Source organism: Otolemur garnettii, unplaced genomic scaffold (assembly GCF_000181295.1).
Source record: "Otolemur garnettii isolate 467f Iridium unplaced genomic scaffold, OtoGar3 scaffold00004, whole genome shotgun sequence".
NCBI lineage: Eukaryota > Metazoa > Chordata > Mammalia > Primates > Galagidae > Otolemur > Otolemur garnettii.
Genome location: NW_003852399.1, coordinates 36790114 through 36804222, shown reverse-complemented (window position 1 = coordinate 36804222; position 14109 = coordinate 36790114). Strand labels below are relative to the sequence as shown.

At 36.8% G+C, this 14109-nt stretch overlaps 1 non-coding gene across 1 annotated transcript; it reads right to left on the bottom strand.

Annotated features, from left to right (window-relative positions):
* Positions 1 to 11331: 11331 nt before the first annotated feature.
* LOC111728157 lies at positions 11332 to 11438 on the bottom strand. The gene has a single exon (XR_002775542.1). It is a non-coding gene; the product is annotated as a U6 spliceosomal RNA (small nuclear RNA).
* Between the last annotated feature and the right edge of the window lie 2671 nt (positions 11439 to 14109).

Here is a 14109-nt window from a genome sequence, read left to right as displayed (position 1 = left end):
ATGTTCCAGCTCCATTCATGTAAACATAAAAGAGGTAAAGTCTCCATCTTTTTTAAGGCTGCATAATATTCCATAGTGTACATACACCACAATTTATTAATCTATTCATGGGTGATGGGCCCTTGGGCTTCTTCCATGACTTAGCAATTGTGAATTGGGCTGCAATAAATATTCTTGTGCAAATATATTTGTTATAAAGTGATTTTTGGTCTTCTGGATATATACCTAGTAGAGGAATTGAAGGATTGAATGGCAGGTCTATTTTTAGATCCCTAAGTGATTCCAAATATCTTTCCAAAAGGAACGTATTAGTTCGCATTCCCACCAGCAGTGCAGAAGTGTTCCCTTTTCTCCACATCCACACCAACATCTCTGGTTTTGGGATTTTGTGATGTGGGCTAATCTTACTGGAGTTAGATGATATCTCAAAGTATTTTTGATTTGCATTTCTCTGATGATTAAGGATGGTGAGAGGTTTGCACTAGGGAAATTTTTCCTTGGTTTTAAAAATTATATGGATTGAACTTGAGTCATGTTCAATGAAGAAATGAGTTGCATTGTCGTTAAATTGTCTAAATCTTCAGAAAAAATACTGGCAACTTGATTAAAGTTATTAGGTTTATGAAAGGAAACTGCATGATATTTTTGAAGCAAAACCTTTCAGGTATTGGAAATATTCTCTAGGATCAAACAACCCCTATATCTTTAATAAAACCTGCTAAGATGAAAGGAATTTCAGGACTTAATGATTGATGTTAGTGTCAAGTATGCAGAAAAACAGACAAGATATTTTGATGAAGAAGAAAAAAAGAGCTTGACAAAGTGTAATTGGGTATAGATAGAGAAATATGTCAGCCAGGCAGATATGAAAGTTTCAGAGAAAAAGGATAACTTTATGATCTCAAATACACAAACCATAAAACTTTTCCCCAGACAATATTTAGCCTAAAGTTGAACAATAACAAAGAAACAGTATGATAACACCAGAAACTTCTATAATCAGAAAGTGATACAACTAGTGGACAATTTGTAGTATTTCTAAAGATGGGTACCACAAATCTGTATGGTCATTCATAACAGAAGAAAGAAACAAACAGATATGAAGTGTGTGATAACGATTATCAGTCAGAATGTCCAGAATATCGTGTTGGGTACCAAAGTATCCATCAAGATAAATCATTTTGGTATTGTGAGATATATGTGTGTATGTATATATATGTGTGTGTATGTATAGGATGTATATGTGTGATGGTGTGTGTGTGTTTGTACATGTAGATTGTTTTCTTCTACAGTTCCTGGCTTATAACTTCCAGAACTCTTGTTACAATGTTCAGACCATTTAGCCCTCAGGAGCAGACCTCAGGAAACAGAATAACCTCACTTTCTAAACTTCTCCTGTCCTTTTTTCACTTGCTCAAGAAAGGAGTATATTCTAATTGTGAGTCAAAAAACCCTCATTCCAGAGAGAAATCTCTGTCACATATCCTGGAGTAAGGAGCACTACACCAAGAGGCTACGAAGAATCTGGACTGGCCTTGCTGGCTTTAGATCATGCAATTTTTGTCCAATTACATTTCCATCTGGTTGTCAAGCATGCCCACTTGTATAATGAAGACTCTATAAAAAAATCAAAAAAGGCAGCATTCAGAGATCCTCTGGACAAGGAAAAATCTTTCCTGGATGGTGCCTACCCTGGGGAGGACATGGAAGGTCTGCACCCCTCCCCTATACATCTCTTTATTTGTATCTTTTGTAATATTCTTTACAATAAACTAATAAATGTATTTCCCTGAGTTCTGTAAGCTGAACTGGAAAATTAAACAAACTCAAAGAGGGAGTCATAGGGAGAGCCCCAACTTGAAGTAGGTTGCTCTGAAGTTCCAGAGGCCTGGCCTTGGGAAGAAGGGCTTAGTATTGAGGACTGAACCTCAGCCTGTGGGACCTGATGCCATCTCTGGGTAGGGTGTGTGGGAATTGAAGAGGATGCCAGCTGGTATCTGCTGCTGGGTGAGAGGGGAAACCCCCACATTTGGTCACAAATTTCTCTCTCTGTCTCTTATACAGAGTCTCACTTTGTCACCCCTGGTAGAGTGCTGTGGCTTCATAGCTCACAGCAACCTCAGACTCTCAGGCTAAAGTGATTCTCTTGCCTCAGCCTCCCAAGTACATAGCTGGACTACTGCACAATGCCTGGCTATTTTTAGTAGCAGGGTCTAACTCTTGTTCAGGATGGTCTTGAACCTGTGAGCTCAGGCAATCCACCTGCCTCAGCCTTCCAGAGTGCTAGGATTACAGGCATGAGCCACTGTGCTCGGGGTCATAGAAGTCTTCTTTGTCAATTGTTATGGTGTGAGAGCAGGGGAAAATCATGGCTTCAGGATTTTTCCCCCCAAAATATCAAAATAGCAACAAAATCATCAATTATTGGATTTACATAAAGAAGTGTTATCAAAATGGTACCTATCATATACATGATATATTAATAACTCAAAAATAAAATGAACTTTTATGAATGGACTAATCAGTTTGAAAAGAATAGGGTGTTTCCTCTGCATTGAATACTCTCAAGATTCCACTTTCTAATTGTATGCGTCTTTCTCTAGTTGACTGTCTGACATATTTATCTGTTCTCTGTTGCATGTAAATGGATTATATAATATGTACTTTGTGTATTAAACAGTTAAATACTGTTTTGAGTTTCATCCCTGATAATTTGTACAACCATATTTTATTTATTTTCACTGTTTGGTGTTTGATTCAATCCACATGCTACAATATATCCATTTGTTTTACTAGCATTTGATATTTTTTCTAGGTTTTTTTGGGGGGGGATAAAGTAGTAGTGAATGTTGTATCCTCAAATTTTTTGTACATGTTTCCTTATTGACATGTGTAAAAGTTACTTCAGATCATGTGCCTTGAAGTGGACTTCTTGAATCACAGAGGTTTTGTATGTGAATCTCTACTATATACAGCCAAAAGAGTTGGAAAATATGTATGCCAAATCATACCCACACAAGCAGCATATGAAGAGAACTCATGATGTTCATACACTTGGTATTGTCAAACATTTTAATCTTTACTGTTCTGGACAATATGGCTTTCTTCTTACTCTACATTTATTTATTCTTTGATATCTTTTAATAATACTTAGTATCATTTGAATACAGGTTTTTTTCCCCATTATTTATTCTCCTTTGTTGTGACTGCTTATATCTTTTGCCCATTTTGTGTGGTACTTATATTTTCCTGATTGACTTATGGGACTCATTTGCTCATGACTTATTTTTAAATTTCCGAATATTAAGGGGATACAAAGGTTTCTGTGTTATGGATTGCTTTTGTAATGCCTGAGTCACAACTATAAGTGTGCCCCTTACCTTAGTAGAGTCCATTATACCTGTTAGGTAGATTTTGCCCCTTCATTTCTCACCCCTACTTGCTGCTTATGTAAGTTAATATTGATCCAGTGTCAATTATTTGGATTGTGGTTTGTCAGTTTGTGTTTTGACTTTTTGTTCTCAGTTTAGTGTCTGCAGATGAACACATTTCTTTGTGCTTTTTAAGACATACTACCTAATTTCAAATAAGAGATAATTTCTATTATTGGTTTCTAAGATATTTATAGAATTGTTTTTAAGCTTTTGGTCTTCATTTGACTTGCATTTGATTTTTTTTTAATATTGTGAAACAGGAATCTATTGTGTTTTCCATAAGCATAATAAGGTGTATAATAAGTAGTACTTAAGTGCATAATCAGCATTTTTGCACTGGTCTATAATGAATGCCCACTCAGTATATATCAAGTTATTATATATGTATGAGTAAGTCTCTTTATGGTCATTGAGCTCCATTAATCTATTTATTCAAGCACAAAGGCTAAATTTACTATGGAATTTTAATAAGTATTATTTAATTTTAATTATTTAGCTTTAATTTTAGGATATTATGGAAATACAAGCATTGTGGTTACAGGTATTGCTTTTCTGAAGTTTGAGTTGAAGTTATAAGCTCATCACTCACTCATCACCAAGATAGTATTTATTGTATCCTATCGTGAGTATTAATATCAAATATTCCATTCCTGCCACTTCATTCTTTCTCATCAGGAGTGTACCTGTTATGACTGGGCTCATGCTTTCCATCTCAAAATTAGTCAGTTTGTTAAATTCCATGAAAAGCTCTGTTGGGATTTCATAAGTACCGTATTGAATTCCAAGATCAATTTAATACAATTACTCACCAGAAATAAATGTCAGTGGCTTGGAGCAAAAGTATGTGAGTGAATAAGCAGAACTACTGAACTGGTTGTTCAGATTGGAGGACAAGCAACAGAAGGAAATAGATTTCTTTAAATCAGTTAAATTTTGTGCCTCACCTGTCTCACCATAGCCCTGGATCTGTGCTTTCTGAAGTTGCAACTGAGCAAATGTGTCTTATTCTCCAGACCTCCTCATCCTTGTTCAGATGTTACTAGATGGAGTTATTATCAATCCAGAAACAAGGGAATCATCTAAGACTCCTAACTTCCCCTTAGTGTCCCCTTATAGTTCCATGAACTGAACAGTAAATTTTATTAACTCAATAAACTAAATAGCTCTTTAATCCACCATATTCCTCAAACCTACTTATACCTCCTGACAGAGATTACATCTTATTTTCCTCTGACCTCACACTATGAAACGCCACGTTTACACACATCCCTTTCTCCGATTCCTTTGCATTCTAATCATACATTTTATTTTTTTCTTCCCTCTTTGTTTGAATTTTTAAAATTTCAATAGATTTAGGGGGTACAATTATTTTTTGTTACATATGAATCACTGAAGTCAGGGCTTTTACTGAGACCATCATCCTTAGTGAATAATCGAATCACACCTTCTATCATTGCTACCAGAGTGTTTTGTTCTGAGCTACCTGGTGCATCTGATAATGTAAACTACTACTTAAAAGATGTTAATTCCTGCCAAGTTTTATAAAATAAAGACCAAAAATCTTGAGAAATTTATATAGAGTTTTTCAGGATTTGTTGATTAGTCTAGGTTAGTGATGTCGTGTGTATTACTGTGCATATATACACATACCATAAATACACATTTTTGCCTGTGTTGTTCTTTATTACTGGTCAAGAAATACAGAGCTACTTTCACATGTTAGAATATGGCAAACCTTTGCACACTTTGCTGTTTTTGTTCACCCTGCTCCCTCTCCTTGGAAAGCCCTTTCTTTCATGGTGCACTCTTGTACTCATGCTTCTCTAGCTCTTATCTCAGAAAGAACAACTTCCTTGATCATCAGGTAGAGGTTTCTTTATTTAGCTGCTCCTTTTAAACCTCTATTATGGCAATTAGAATTGAAATTACTTGTTTATTCATCTTTTCCACAAATGCAATGTGAGACCGTTCAGGACAAGAATCTTGTCTTATCCTTCTACTTTCTATTCCCATTACCTAGAATAGTGCCTGGCCTGTGATGCATTTATTGCATGGCAAAATACACTAAAAGGTATTCATAATACCTAAAATAATTAGAATGTCTAATCTTACCTCTGCAGCTCATAATAATATTTATGGCAGATATTTTTAGTTGACCAGAGGCAGAAGGCATTCAAAATCAGCTATCATGAGTTCAATCATAGTCAATAATGATATTCAATCACAGGGACATAACACCATGTTGATGGATGAGACAAGGTGGCTCCATTAGAAGGAGGGGAGTGATGAACAAGACTAACAAATGAGAGATAGACTGAGCAAGCAGATATTAAGCTAAAGTAAACAACAAAAAAAATTTTATCTGTATTTTGGTTGTCAGATTTAGCAAATAAAATACGGAGTACTCAGTTAAATTTGAATTTCAGATAAATAATGAATTACTTTTTAGTATAAGTATGGCCTATATATTATTAGTGATATACCTATATTAAAAATTATTTTTAACTCAAAATGCAAATATAAGTAGGTGGGATTTTTATATTGTACCTGGCAATTCTAATCTATATGCCAAATCAGGTTGGAATGCTAATTAGAACCTAAGAAGGCCTTGGAGATATACTTAAAGTCTGGCTGTTCGGTACTCCGTCAGATCTATGTAAATAAGACTGGAACTTGGCTGGGAACCTATAGCTCAACCGGCTAAGGCGCCAGCCATGTACACCTAAGGTGGCGGGTTTGAATCCCTAGCCCAGACCCGCCAAACAACAATGACGGCTGCACCAAGAAAATAGCCGGGCATTGTGGCGGGCGCCTGTGGTCCCAGCTACTTGGGAGGCGGAGGCAGGAGACTTGCTTGAGCCCAGGAGTTGGGGGTTGCTGTGAGCTATGCCACGGCACTCTACCCAGGGGGACAGCTTAAGGCTCTGTCTCAAAAAAAAAAAAAAATAAAATAAAGACTGGAACTTTCAGTTCTCTGTCACATTAAAAAAAATATTTCTGAGTATTCCAAAGGGACTCTTGAAATTTCATAGACTTAACTTTTTTGGACTTTTTTGCCTCTGTTGAATTTTTCTTCTCTATATTGTGTCTGATGGCTATTCTATTTTTTCCTAATATATCAAAACTTTGTGAGACGTTTTTTATATATTCATATACCATAAATACTCACACATTTTTGTCTGTGTTGTATGTTTTTGTGAATATTTAGGGAAAGAGGAAAGAGTTAAGTTTTTGTCTTTTATTGTTTAGGATTCATTGAGGATACAAAAAATTGGGTTACACTGATTGCATTTGGTAGGTAAATTCCCTCTTATATTTGTGTTCCACCCCCAAGAGAAGGGAGTGAGGAGAGGGAAGGAGGGAGGGTACTGGGGGTCACGGTGGTGTAGGAGTTAAGTTTTTAACTCTTCACATCACTGTGGGGTCAACATAAATAGTTTTTAAATACCCTTGTTTATTTCATTTTCTTATTTGGCCTTCTTTTACTATTTTAATTAAGCCATTTTCAGAGCAGGACAACTGAAAAAAAAAATCCTCTTTTTTAATGTAAATATATTTAGTTCTTTCTGAATATTGCAGCCATGGGCCTTTCTTTGCAAATCCAAAGACTTGGTATTGATGTGAAAATTACTGTTCATGAGTGTCTGTCTAAACTCTTAGATGGGGGAGTCTTCTTTCCACACCATCTCTGTTTCTATCAAAGATGGTAGTTTTCTTCCGTTAGTTCTAATAGAACCACAGGGATTTTGATAATATTAATGTAAATACACATATGTATATATTTATTTATTTAAGTTATTTCAGACTAATATAAGGGTACATACAATTAAATTATATTGTTTGCACTTGTTAGGCAAAGTCCAAGTTGCAGTTGAGCACTGGCTCATATAAACAGTGAGTAGTAATGGGGGTGGAGAGCTCCACATCCTGGGGTCCTGGATCTGATTCCAGCCTGCTCCTTTAGTTTCCAAAAGGCCTTAAAACCCTGCTGAGTGGGTCAGTATAACAATAAGCTACTGCACACTTTGACAGGCCCTGGAAGGGACGCAGTAAACTCCATGCCCAGGGCCCTTGAAACTGATATCAGCCAGCCTGTTATAGTATCCAAAGTCCCAAATCCCTGCTGAGTGGGCTAACTGGGTAGCAAGCAGCTGCTCTGCTCTGGCAGGTCCTGGAAAGGGTGGGGCAAACTCCACATCCTGGGGCCTCTGAATTTGACATCAGCCTCTCAGATTAGGCATCTAAACCAGCCAGTAATAGTCTACTCAGTGATTGACAGACAGGAAGTAGCCACTTCATCTCAGCAGCCTCTGGAATACTAGTGGAGAGCCCTGCCCCCTGGGGCCTCTGAAACTGAATGAGAAGGGACACTAAGAAAGGGACAGAAGGGGCCTGGGAAGAAAGCCTGGCCTGCTGAATTGGGACATCTGGAGGGCCCACAAGAATGTGGGTGTGAAGTGACCTAGGTAACCAAAGACCAGTAAATAGGCAATAATCCATATCCAATAGAAAGAATAATAATTCCCAGAGGCACAGAGAGAGAGGCCAATGAAGGAGTTGCAACCAGGTTTAAAGGGAGAGGATATTCCTACCTGGAACTGCCTTTGTCTCTCTCATCTTTTCTCCATTAGGAGAGGGACCCACTTCCATCTCTCTTTGGAAGTGCTGTAAACGTTCCCTTTTTTATTATATAAAATTCCTCTTTGTTACACTTAGACTTGTGCAGGTTACTTTTGCTGTCTATTCATGCTGCCTGTGCTGTTCCAGTTTTATTTTCTGTATCTATTCGTTTTTGCTTTCAATTACTGTTGTGTCTCAGTTGAACTTTCTAGATCAGCCTGGTAATTGAACCAGGTCAACTGGGTCCAGGGAACTAGTACCCTGAGCCCCAGCAGATAACAGCCCATCTGATTGGGCAGGCAAACTGCCGGACTGCCCACTGAGCAAGTGGTGGAACCAGGAACTGTCACTCAGCAAGGCTAGTAGGAGTGTGGAGAGCTCTGCACTTTGGGACAGCTGGGGCTGTCACCAGCCCACCTGACTCAACATCTACAAGGCCCCAGAGCCAGCTGAATGGCACTATTGTTGGCAGGTAGGTACATATAGGCCCAGGCACTGCCTTGTATCCCCAACTGCCTCCTGGGAGCTGCCTAAGGGAACCCAACTAAAATATCTCTCAACAACAATTTAGAAACACCTAACATTCTAGTTTAAAATGTACATAAATAAATAAATAAACTGGAACCATACATAGGGAAGAATCAGTAGAGAGACCATGGCAACATGAAAAATCAGAGCAGATCAACTCCCCTAAGAGATTATAAGAGAGATATAGCTGAAAATAACATCCATAAAGAAATTGCTGTCAAAATAACAGAAATAGAGTTCAGAATGTGGATGGCAAATAGTATGAATGAAATTGAGAAGATGAAAAAAGAAGCCCAAAAACTGCCTCGAGAAATCAATGAAATTAAAGGCTAACATACATTTTCACTAAGCAGTGTCACTCTTTCATACCAGTAAGAAGAACCCCTCTCCTGGCTCCATGGAATGCTTTTCTGGAAAAATGTTAACTTTCCTCCAGTGCCCATGATCTTCCAACTTTGGTAGTGCTGTCCAGGTGCTGATCCATGTGAGCCCTGTTCTAATTTTTCCCTTTAGGATGAGATCCAATACTTTTCCTTATCTCCATGCAACACGAACTAGATGCTTTGAGGATGTCCATGACTCATGCCTCTGAGATTTTTCAGGGGCCAGTTTTCATGCCCAATTTCAGGCTGTCAGCCTGGGAAAACACTGTTGTTGCTGGTTCCTCCTACTCCCCTAAAGCATTTTACTGGAGGCCACATCTCCTTAGCAGCAAACCTACCACCATGACTTAGCTAAGAGGAAAAAAAGGGTATAAAATTTTGGAAACTTCAAATTTTCTGACAAGATGTTAAATATTCAATTTTATGTAACAACAAAATTATAAAGGTTAATCACAACTTAGAAGCACCATGGAATCTAATTAGAATTATACTGTGCTTTGATGGATGTCAAATTCTTAGAACAGAAAATAGAAATTCAAATTGTGTTCACTTTTCCACATCTGTATTACTTTGACTATTCAAGAAAATAAATAGGTAAGTGTTTAGAGGGGAGCAATAAATCATACTATCTATGAGCTACATAAAAAATGTTTTTGAATATTTTCAGAAGGGAAACTAGTTACTGTAGTCCATTTGTGTGGGAATGCTGAAGTTATGGAATGAATAACTTTTACTCAAGAGGAAATTTTAGCCTTGACCCAGTCATACAAATCTCTGACATCAGAAGAGGAAGTACATGACCAGGAGTCTAGAGGTCTCCTGCATCCTTCACCAATTTTTCCTTTCTGCAGACAAACCTATACACAAACTCTACCAACATCACTAACAAAAACAGCAAAAAAATGCGTGATTCTGGGTCATAGAAAGTGTACAGATTCTGAAGACACATTCAGGCTTCACTCCTTCTAATCTAGAAGGCATAATGATAGCTTTAGGAGAAGTCAACAGGTAAGATTCCCCCAGGAACCGGATGTTGGAGGTTTTTCTTTTTTTATTTCAAAATATTTTCAATGCTCATTGAAAAAAAAAAAAAAGAAAGAAAAATATATAAGTTGAGTATTCTGTTTCTGAAATGCTTGGAATCAAGTGTTTCAGATTATAATATTTTTAGATTTTAGAACATTTGCATGTATATAATAACATGTTTTAGAGATGGGACTCAAATCTAAACACAATTTTTTATGGTTTAGATACACATTATACACATAGTGAAGTTGATTCTATTTAATATTTTAAATTTTGTGCATGAAACAAAGTCATGAATGCATTTTGACTGCAACTCATCACAGGAGGTGAATTTCCCACTGTGGGGTCATGTTGGCCTTCAAGAAGTTTCTCATTTTGGAGCATTCTGGATTTTTGATTTTTTGATTGGTGATTCTCAATTCGTATATATTCTTGATTCTCTCATTCGAATTCAAATATTTAAGGGATTCTATTTCATCTATCATATAGCAAAAGTGAATATTAAATTAGCTCATTACCAAAACAAAATGCTTTTCAAAGGCATTTTTATTTTTAAGAATGGAGCATAGAATTTATGATAAAGTCAAAACAAGTGAAGCAGTTTCACAGGGATTACCTTAATTTCTCCTACCTACAATGATGCTCACCAGTTTTATAGAGGAAGATGAGGCTCAAAGATCTCAGATTTAACAAATCACAAAGGTTCAATTAGAATCCAGTTTTTAAGGATCCTAATTGTGTCCTTACTTCACAACTTCCCTGGAATGCTACAAAATATAAAATGATTAGGTTGCTTCTGTTGGTGATTTCATAAAACGAAGTGTTTAAATGGTCCTTTTTCACTAGAAGAAAATATTTCTATGTTTTTATTTATTCACATTATGCTATTTGAAACTATTGCACATTGTTAGGTAAAATCACTAATTATTCTTATTACCATGGTCACCAAGAAGTTTTCTACTTTTAACCAATTAAATAAAAAAATAGTTCACAGAGTTCCTACATGAATAAACATATCTTATGTGTGAGCTAAGATGACAAATATGATAATGAATCAATAGCCCATTGTTATGCATAGATTATCCTTTGTTCTTTAGTCTTCCCAAATCTCCACAGATGTTGTTATATATCTAATTCTTAAACAAGATTTGTAGATGGATGTGAATCATGAAGTGACTGGGTCTGGTGACTTGTATGACTGGGTCAAAGGTAGAAAGTTCCATACGCCAGATAACAGCCACATAAGGAAGGCAAGAGCTCTCTATTTCAAAGATGATCAATTACATGGCATTTGCTACCTGCTCTGATTTCTTTTCTTTCTTCTTCTTCTTTTTTTTTTTTTTAATATGGAACTCTTCACAAATTTGCGTGTCATCCTGGGGCAGGAGCCATGCTAATCTTCTCTGTATCATTCCAATTTTAGTATATGTGCTGTGGAAGCAAGCACCCTGCTCTGATTTCTTTTGCTTTAGTCTCCCTCAAGAGGTGCTAAGAATTCATCTCCTGGGTTTAAAGATTTTTCTGGGATGAATCACTTATCCTCTGTGGAAGTGGACAGGTGGATTTACCTTCATATAAACTTGTAAACATGTTATTCCAATATTTCAGGAGGGCAACTTTTGATAAAGTAGTTGAGAGAACCCAGGATGACTGGACATCTAAAAAGTTGATATGTGTGCCAGGTGCAGATGGAGTCAAAAAGACTGAGGAGAGAATGTTTAAGTCTTTAAAATTATGTATGTTCATTTTTTAGCTCGATCTCCACCAGCTCTCTGGTTCTCTAAGGCACTCATGCTCTGTCTTTTACTAAGTTCACAAAAGGAACGTCAACATCATCAATGTTGTTCATCAATGTATGTTTTTATTGAAACATTCTAAAATATGTAAAATCTCCATCTTTCTTTATGGCTGAAATATATTCATATATATTTGTATGTAAAATATTCTCACCACAAAAATGAAAACTATGTAAAGTAATGAATATGTTAATTAGTCAGATTTATTCACTCCACACTGTTTTTATAGTTCAAATAATATGCTGTATATGTTCGGTACATACAGTTTTGTCTGTCAATTTTTTAACATTTAAAAAATGAAAAATACCCTTAATGTACTAAAGTGTCTCAGTTAAAAAGTGTCTTTAATTGTTGAATTCACTGCTGATTTTTGATTTTTGTAAGTGAATAGCAGATCATTTACTAACGAACATCTTAAATTGTTTTGATTAGCTTGGCAGACATATTAAATTTGGAAATGCATTGAGTCCTTTTTGTGAAAGACCAAAGCTACTTTTGTGGCACACACATAGAACTGGGTCAGGGCTAAATACAGCATTCTCCTATGTTTCATTCTGAGAGTTTGATATTCTTTTTCTTCTCGCTTCCTTTCAAGGGCCTCTGATGTGATCTAAATACATTTTCTTTCAACTAACAATTTCATATTTGACCATCTAAATATGAACGTTGTGTTTGTACTGCGCACTCCTGTTGGATACACATTCATTCATTCATTCATTACGGGATTCATAAACATCCTGTAATGGTTAGCAAAACACAGGCAGGAACTTGTAATCACAAAATATTCTTTTACAAGAATTATATAAGGAAACACTAGACTCACTATCAATGGGGCATTTGTTGCCAGTTTGATGCAGAGGTAAGCTGTAATGATTTGGACTAATGAGCTTTCCTGCTGTTCAGACACTCAGTAGCTACTTTTCAGAAGGAAGAATGTCAGTCACCCTTTTCCCTGACCATCTCTGAAAGAGTTCAGAGTCCTTTTATTTTTCAAATGAAAGTTGAAATCCAATCTGGGACTGGAGCAAATCGACTCACACCTGTCTTCACTGCAATGCTGAAACTGCCTCTTCCATTGTCACTGACAACTTAATGAAGAGAAAGTTCCTTTGAAAAGTAAAAATGCTGAAATTTATTATTATTCTCTCTCTCTAATGCCAAGTGATATTAGAGTATTTTGTTCTTATAGTTAGAACGTTTACAGTTCCACATTTTTCTTCTGCAGAACCTAACTCTATTGCTCCTTTACTATCTCATCCATCACTTTACTAGCATTGTAAAGTATTAGATGAAAAGATCAATATTACCCTCTTCAACATACAGGGTAACATAGGCCCGGAGTTTAAGTGAGTTGTCAGAGCCACAGCCACATGAAGTTGAATCTGTATTGAAGAAAACAACAGCATGATTTCCAGGTCTGTGCCTGTAAATTAAACTGTGTAACCTGCTAATTGAAGGATCAGTTTGTATTAAAACTTGTTAACAGGTCTGATAAGACTTGGTAAAGAACTTCTTACTCTCCATAATAACCATATAGGGCACGGTGAATCTATTAGTAAGGCACATTGTCTTGAAATTTACCTCTTAGCCTGAATACTTTGCTAGATTGTCAATCCTATGCATGAATCTGGAGGGATAGGTGCTAATTCTGACCCCTGGCTGGACTTCTGTGCTGGTGTAGCTTTGTACATTCTCTCCCGGCTCATCACACGTAACTCACACACTGCTAATTGTTTGCTGGTCTATTTAACCTTGAAGGCCTCATTTAGCAGCTGTCATTCTATTCGCAGCATGGATCATAGACGTTGCTCACTAAGTGTGTTGGCAAATAAGTAAAAATAACCCAGCTCTCTGGATAGTAGAATGTAAATTTTACCAAGTTAAGAACAGACTCTGTCTTCTTCTCCCCAGATTCAGCCTGAAGGCCTTGAACATAGTACATATTCTTTGTATTTTTATGAATTAATTGAATTTCCCAAATCTTTGCTTACAAAGAGTAGTAGTTTTCAGCACACTGTGCTTTGTTTTCTCTCTAATTCTTAAAACTTGTAGTATTCAGTTTTCCTGTGATTACCAGAGGATTTGAGAGTTCAGATGAATACTGAATTGGGGGTTGTCAGTCTTGTTTAAGAGGTAAAAAAGAAAGCCAAAGTTCGGCGCTTGTAGCATAGTGGCTAATGTGCCAGCTATATACAACGAGGCTGGCGGGTTTGAACTCAGCCCGGCCAGCTAAACAATGGCAACTGCATCAAAAAATAGCCGGGCATTGTGGTGGGTGCCTGTAGTCCCAGCTACTTGGGAGGCTGAGGCAAGAGAATCGCT